The sequence below is a fragment of the Cherax quadricarinatus genome, chromosome 3 (assembly GCF_038502225.1).
Source record: "Cherax quadricarinatus isolate ZL_2023a chromosome 3, ASM3850222v1, whole genome shotgun sequence".
Classification (NCBI taxonomy): Eukaryota; Metazoa; Arthropoda; class Malacostraca; order Decapoda; family Parastacidae; genus Cherax; species Cherax quadricarinatus.
The window spans coordinates 70,341,298-70,349,870 of record NC_091294.1 but is presented as its reverse complement, the minus strand read 5'-3'; the positions used below and the strand labels follow the sequence as shown (position 1 = coordinate 70,349,870).

The 8,573-nt window shown below is 40.6% G+C and overlaps 1 non-coding gene across 1 annotated transcript; it reads right to left on the bottom strand.

The window, feature by feature from the left end:
* Window positions 1-7,722: 7,722 nt before the first annotated feature.
* On the bottom strand, window positions 7,723-7,794 carry TRNAP-AGG (transfer RNA proline (anticodon AGG)). Its single transcript has one exon. It is a non-coding gene; the product is annotated as a tRNA-Pro (tRNA).
* Between the last annotated feature and the right edge of the window lie 779 nt (window positions 7,795-8,573).

The following is an 8,573-nucleotide window of genomic DNA, read 5'->3' as shown; positions in this document are numbered from 1 at the left end:
TTCCTAATTCCTAACTATAATTTACCTCGAACTTACTAATTCCTAACTATAATTTACCTCGAAGTTCCTAATTCATAACTATAATTTACCTCGAAGTTCCTAATTCCTAACTATAATTTACCTCGAAGTTCCTAATTCCTAACTATAATTTACCTCGAACTTACTAATTCCTAACTATAATTTACCTCGAAGTTCCTAATTCATAACTATAATTTACCTCGAAATTCCTAATTCCTAACTATAATTTACCTCGAAGTTCCTAATTCCTAACTATAATTTACCTCGAAGTTCCTAATTCCTAACTATAATTCACCTCGAAGTTCCTGATTCCTAACTATAATTTACCTCGAAGTTCCTAATTCCTAACTATAATTTACCTCGAAGTTCCTAATTCCTAACTATAATTTACCTCGAAGTTCCTAATTCCTAACTATAATTTACCTCGAAGTTCCTAATTCCTAACTATAATTTACCTCGAAGTTCCTAATTCCTACCTATAATTTACCTCGAAGTTCCTAATTCCTAACTATAATTTACCTCGAAGTTCCTAATTCCTAGCTATAATTTACCTCGAAGTTCCTAATTCCTAACTATAATTTACCTCGAAGTTCCTAATTCCTAACTATAATTTACCTCGAAGTTCCTGATTCCTAACTATAATTTACCTCGAAGTTCCTAATTCCTAACTATAATTTACCTCGAAGTTCCTAATTCCTAACTATAATTTACCTCGAAGTTCCTAATTCCTAACTATAATTTACCTCGAAGTTCCTAATTCCTAACTATAATTTACCTCGAAGTTCCTAATTCCTACCTATAATTTACCTCGAAGTTCCTAATTCCTAACTATAATTTACCTCGAAGTTCCTAATTCCTAGCTATAATTTACCTCGAAGTTCCTAATTCCTAGCTATAATTTACCTCGAAGTTCCTAATTCCTAACTATAATTTACCTCGAAATTCCTAATTCCTAACTATAATTTACCTCGAAGTTCCTAATTCCTAACTATAATTTACCTCGAAGTTCCTAATTCCTAACTATAATTTACCTCGAAGTTCCTGATTCCTAACTATAATTTACCTCGAAGTTTCTAATTCCTAACTATAATTTACCTCGAAGTTCCTAATTCCTAACTATAATTTACCTCGAAGTTTCTAATTCCTAGCTATAATTTACCTCGAAGTTCCTAATTCCTAGCTATAATTTACCTCGAAGTTCCTAATTCCTAGCTATAATTTACCTCGAAGTTCCTAATTCCTACCTATAATTTACCTCGAAGTTCCTAATTCCTACCTATAATTTACCTCGAAGTTCCTAATTCCTACCTATAATTTACCTCGAAGTTCCTAATTCCTAGCTATAATTTACCTCGAAGTTCCTAATTCCTAACTATAATTTACCTCGAAGTTCCTAATTCCTACCTATAATTTACCTCGAAGTTCCTAATTCCTACCTATAATTTACCTCGAAGTTCCTAATTCCTACCTATAATTTACCTCGAAGTTCCTAATTCCTAGCTATAATTTACCTCGAAGTTCCTAATTCCTAACTATAATTTACCTCGAAGTTCCTAATTCCTACCTATAATTTACCTCGAAGTTCCTAATTCCTACCTATAATTTACCTCGAAGTTCCTAATTCCTACCTATAATTTACCTCGAAGTTCCTAATTCGCTCTCATAACATTATTTAAAATATTCTTATTAAACTTATGTCAATATCAGTAATTTTTTTAACTTCGTTTTTTTTAACTTCCACAGATATATGACTCACCTCACTATGACTCACCTCACTATGACTCACCTCACTATGACTCACCTCACTATGACTCACCTCACTATAACTCACCTCACTATGACTCACCTCACTATGACTCACCTCACTATGACTCACCTCACTATGACTCACCTCACTATGACTCACCTCACTATGACTCACCTCACTATGACTCACCTCACTATGACTCACCTCACTATAACTCACCTCACTATGACTCACCTCACTATGACTCACCTCACTATGACTCACCTCACTATGACTCACCTCACTATAACTCACCTCACTATGACTCACCTCACTATGACTCACCTCACTATGACTCACCTTACTATGACTCACCTCACTATAACTCACCTCACTATGACTCACCTCACTATGACTCACGTCACCTCACTATGACTCACCTCACTATGACTCACTTCACTATAACTCACCTCCCTACTATGACTCACCTCACTATGACTCACCTCACTATGACTCACTATGACTCACCTCACTATGACTCACCTCACTATAACTCACCTCACTATGACTCACCTCACTATGACTCACCTCACTATGACTCACCTCACTATAACTCACCTCACTATGACTCACCTCACTATAACTCACCTCACTATGACTCACCTCACTATGACTCACCTCACTATAACTCACCTCACTATGACTCACCTCACTATGACTCACCTCACCTCACTATGACTCACCTCACTATGACTCACATCACTATGACTCACCTCACTATAACTCACCTCACTATGACTCACCTCACTATGACTCTCCTCACTATGACTCACCTCACTATGACTCACCTCACTATAACTCACCTCACTATGACTCACCTCACTATGACTCACCTCACTATAACTCACCTCACTATGACTCACCTATGACTCACCTCACTATAACTCACCTTACTATGACTCACCTCACTATAACTCACCTCACTATGACTCACCTCACTATGACTCACCTCACTATGACTCACCTCACTATGACTCACCTCACTATGACTCACCTCACTATAAATCACCTCACTACTCACCTCACTATGACTCACCTCACTATGACTCACCTCACTATGACTCACCTCACTATGACTCACCTCACTATGACTCACCTCACTATGACTCACCTCACTATGACTCACCTCACTATGACTCACCTCACTATGACTCACCTCACTATAACTCACCTCACTATGACTCACCTCACTATGACTCACCTCACTATGACTCACCTCACTATGACTCACCTCACTATGACTCACCTCACTATAACTCACCTCACTATGACTCACCTCACTATGACTCACCTCACTATGACTCACCTCATTATAACTCACCTCACTATGACTCACCTCACTATGACTCACCTCACTATGACTCACCTCATTATAACTCACCTCACTATGACTCACCTCACTATGACTCACCTCACTATAACTCACCTCACAAGACTCACCTCACTATGACTCACCTCACTATGACTCACCTCACTATAACTCACCTCACAAGACTCACCTCACTATGACTCACCTCACTATGACTCACCTCACTATGACTCACCTCATTATAACTCACCTCACTATGACTCACCTCACTATGACTCACCTCACTATGACTCACCTCACTATGACTCACCTCACTATGACTCACCTCACTATGACTCACCTCACCTCACTATGACTCACCTCACTATGACTCACCTCACTATGACTCACCTCACTATGACTCACCTCACTATGACTCACCTCACTATGACTCACCTCATTATAACTCACCTCACTATGACTCACCTCACTATGACTCACCTCACTATGACTCACCTCACTATGACTCACCTCACTATGACTCACCTCACTATGACTCACCTCACTATGACTCACCTCACTATGACTCACCTCACTATGACTCACCTCATTATAACTCACCTCACTATGACTCACCTCACTATGACTCACCTCACTATGACTCACCTCACTATGACTCACCTCACTATGACTCACCTCACTATGACTCACCTCACTATGACTCACCTCACTATGACTCACCTCATTATAACTCACCTCACTATGACTCACCTCACTATGACTCACCTCACTATGACTCACCTCACTATGACTCACCTCACTATGACTCACCTCACTATGACTCACCTCACTATGACTCACCTCACTATGACTCACCTCACTATGACTCCCCTCACTATGACTCACCTCACTATGACTCACCTCACTATGACTCACGTCACTATGACTCACCTCACTATGACTCACCTCACTATGACTCACCTCACTATGACTCACCTCACTATGATTCACCTCACTATGACTCACCTCACATGTACATAATGTACTATTATTATTTATAAATTAAACTCTGCATTATAATTAATGGAGATTTTACTCAGTCATGGCCGCCGCCTTAACTAAATAAAGTCACGCCTTTATATAATGTAAATTATGATTACGAATAAATCAAGTCAAAAATATACCCAATTTTCCACGGAAACTAAATATTTATATTTTATTAATGCAAAAGTTCTGACACTAATATATTTTATTTGTGTAATGGAAATAAGTCACTCTGTCTGACTTTTTTGGGTTATCCTAGGTTCTCTACACATATGCTGCTATGTATGATAATTCTATGTAACTGTATTGTGTATACCTGAATAAACTTACTTACTTACTAATAACGTGTAGACCTTCCCAGGCACCAGCTGCAGATGACCAAAAGCTCCAGAAATAACAAAAAAAAAGTCACAATACCGTGACTGGAACAATACACAAATAACCCGCACATAGACGAGAGGAGCTTACGGCGATGTTTCGGTCTGACTACTACTACTACCACCTCCTGCCTATATATACCCATCCTGCTCTCCTCTTTGTTAGTGCGACTTTATAAATGGTCCAAGTCGGACCGAAATGTCGTCGTAAGCTCCTCTCTTCTATGTGCGGGTTACTTGTACAAAAGCTCCAGCTATGGGTCACCACATCGCTAAAACCCGCGTCAAGAAACACTTGTCCTGTTTCCTGACAAATCTCTTCCCTCCCACCCTTTTCCAATATTTCTATCCTTACCCATCCTTCTTCCTTACCCATCTTACCAAAGCTCTGGTCATAAGAAGAAGAAGAACCACTTGTACCGTGAAAGGGCTTCTCTTGTTGTCATCAACCTGGCGGCATTAACACCATTAATACCATTTCCAACATAACTGTCGACCTCGTGATGGGATGTTGTATGGTAATTTGTTGTCAGTGGTTTAGCTTAAGTTTTAGTTCATTTCTTTAGCGAGGCATAGTTGAGTGTTTTTCCATTTCATCCTGGATAGAGATATAGTTAGAAAGGGACAGATTCAAGAAAAAGATGAGATTAGTAATGAGGGATATTAAGCGCCCATTAATGAACCTGACAAAGACACAGTCCTGTACTCACCTATTTGTGGCTACAGGGGTCGATTCACAGCTCCTGGCCCCGCCTCTTCGTTGGTCGTTACTAGGTCCACTGTCTCAGCGCCAAGAGCTTCATCGTACTTCTTCTTAAAGCTATGTATGGATACTGCTTCCACTACATCACTCTCCAGATTGTTCCACTTCCTGACAACTCTATGACTGAAGAAATACTTCCGAACATCCCTGTTACATATCTGAGTTTCCAGCTTCCAGTAGTGACCCTTTGTTGTTGTGTCCTTTCTCTGAAACATTCTGTCCCCGTGTTTAATTATGTTGGTTGTCTTCCGTCCGAAGATACATGGAGAATTTTCAGGGCCTATCTGGGACCTCGGGCATCCCAAGTGATAATCTTACCACTAGACTAACAAGCCACATTTACAAAAGCTCTGGTTTGTACAGTAACTGCATTACAAGTCAAAGAACAGCAAAGCAACCAAGTTAATAGTAGCAGTAGTGGTTGAAGTATATAGATGTTACTGTCACAGCAGTCTGGTAGTAACCAGAAGTAAAACTGATGGTTCACGCAACTCTGAGAAGTGTGATAGACACAGCACTAATTTCGTAGAGTTAGTTGTAACCTAAATCTTCCATCCAGGTCCACATCTTATATAAATTCTCTGCTGTGTCTCACTATGGCATGGTATATTTTTCCCACTGTTTTTCACGCAGGCAGTGGCCGGAAAGACTGGAGGAGAGGGAGAGAACCTTCTAGTGATCTAAACTCACACAGATAGACAATACAAGATAGTTCTTAATCTAGATAAAAGTTGATAGTTATTATCTGCGGATATCCTCTAGGTAGACTTACTGGCAGTCCTGTGTTATCTGTCTGTCCCTCAAGTACAAGTTTAATCAGGGTTCTCTACCCTCCTGTTCGGCAGTGTTATCACTGTTCATACAGCCAGAGCGGCCTCATATCTCTCCTGCTAATTTTCGATAATGTAATCTTCATTTTCTTATGCAAACTCTTGTCGGTACCATTCTGATTTTCTTCCTCATTCAAATGATGGAGCGTATCATCCAGTGCCAACACTGATCTAGTAATTGCCTGATAAAATATGTCTCATTCTATGACAGTAACTGAAGACACTTGAGGTTGAGAAAGACGGCCGTCCGAGATGACAGCAATAGAAATCTATTCATTCTCCAGGAAGCACTGTCCTGCACTAGGATTTCATAGAGCAACAAAGGCTGGCAAGTCAACCTTGGAGGCGCCTGCTGCTAATGCTCCAGTTATCTCTGGAGACTTGACCTTGACTGTAGTTCCAACTTTAGCTCAGTTACGTGGTTCAGTAGTGAATATATATCCAGTGTCCGGTGAGCCACTATTCCAGTGGTTCCCAACCTTTTCACCACCAAGGATCCCTTTTATTTAAATTAATTTTTTCACTGATCCCAGGTTTGGCGTACTCGATTCGGCAGCCCATAAAATAAGGCCAACAGTTTAAAAAAAACATCTAAAAAATTAGACTCTTCCTGCCGATTCGGAAACGGCTTTGAAATTTTGAAGGCTAATCTTTTTCAGCCTTATCGTGAGTAATTATACATTTTATACTGCGGCTTCTTGAAATTCTGAACCTAGCTCACGGGACCCCCAGTACTACCTTCGTGGACCCTCAGTACTACCTTTGTGGACCCTCAGTACTACCTTTGTGGACCCTCAGTACTACCTTTGTGGACCCTCAGTACTACCTTTGTGGACCCTCAGTACTACCTTTGTGGACCCTCAGCACTATCTTTGTGGACCCTCAGTACTACCTTAGTGGACCATCAGTACTACCTTCGTGGACCATCAGTGCTACCTTTATGGACCCTCAGTACTACCTTTGTGGACCCTCAGTACTACCTTTGTGGACCCTCAGTACTACCTTTGTGGACCCTCAGTACTACCTTTGTGGACCCTCAGTACTACCTTAGTGGACCATCAGTACTACCTTCGTGGACCTTCAGTACTACCTTTGTGGACCCTCAGTACTACCTTAGTGGACCATCAGTACTACCTTTGTGGACCCTCAGTACTACCTTTGTGGACCCTCAGTACTACCTTAGTGGACCATCAGTACTACCTTTGTGGACCCTCAGTACTACCTTTGTGGACCCTCAGTACTACCTTTGTGGACCCTCAGTACTATCTTTGTGGACCCCCAGGGGTCCGCGGGCCACAGGTTGGGAACCGCTGCTTCAGACCCCTGTGTCTCTAACACGAGTGTTATCACAAGTTCTCCTGGATACAGAGACAGTAAGAAGGGTGCAGAGCCACGAAGGGAACGTTAGTATGAGGGCGAATTAAGCACCCATTCATGAATCTGAAGAAACAAAATGATCTTACATAGATTATCTTACATAGCAGCAAATCTGAAGAGAAACAAGGATAACCCAACACCGAAATCAGCATTCGTGCTCCTACGCCAACTGGCCACTTATATATTTGAAGTGATTACGTTGCTTCTCATGTCTTCCAGGATGGTTGGAAAATATACACGGGCCTGTCCGGGAGTCGAACCCGGGACCTCTCGCACCCTAAGCGAGAATCATACCACTAGACCAACAGGCCTTGTTAAATGGTGCTTTATTTGTCCTTATTAGTTTCTCTTTTTGGAGGGAAGGGAAAAAGTGGAAATAAAATTCCTTTGCAATTAAAGCAGAAATCATACCCCTTAGAGAGGTATCTGATTCACTAGGTTTGGTTAAGACCCTAGTGGAAATAAGTAACTTTGTCTGACTTGTTTTTGGGTTATCATAGGTATTTACACATGTATCGTACATGTATGTGTACATGTCTAAATAAAGTTGCTTACTAACTTACTCTTTAAGTTAGTTAACTATTAAGCGCAGCATGGACGGTTTTCAAAGATAAATTATAAAAAAATAAGGCAAGGAAGTTTATTTTGGTACAGGTATATATATGTACAATTATCATAAATAGAGTCAATTACTTAGGAAAGCCTAAAAAAAAGTCACGAGTGATTTATTTCCTTTAATAAGTTGAATTATGTACACTAATAAAAGATACCATTCCTTCACCAGTAGCCGTTGAATGAGATGCATCTGTTGTTCTATCAGGCAGGCTGTCAAACAGGCTGTCAAATAGGCTGTCAAGCTATCAAACAGGCTACCAGGAGTGAGAAATTTTGGTTCACTCTGGGGTCTCCAGCTTGGTGCGCCCCGTGGACACGATGGGGGCCCCTCTGCCCATATCGGGCACTCTCTACCATCATCCTATAGAAGTGTCCCTCGGGTCCTATAGTTTCAAATATTTACTTTTTACATATAGATAATTTATACTATGAAGAAACTAGTACAGTGGACAACCAGGCTGCAGAATTGACATTC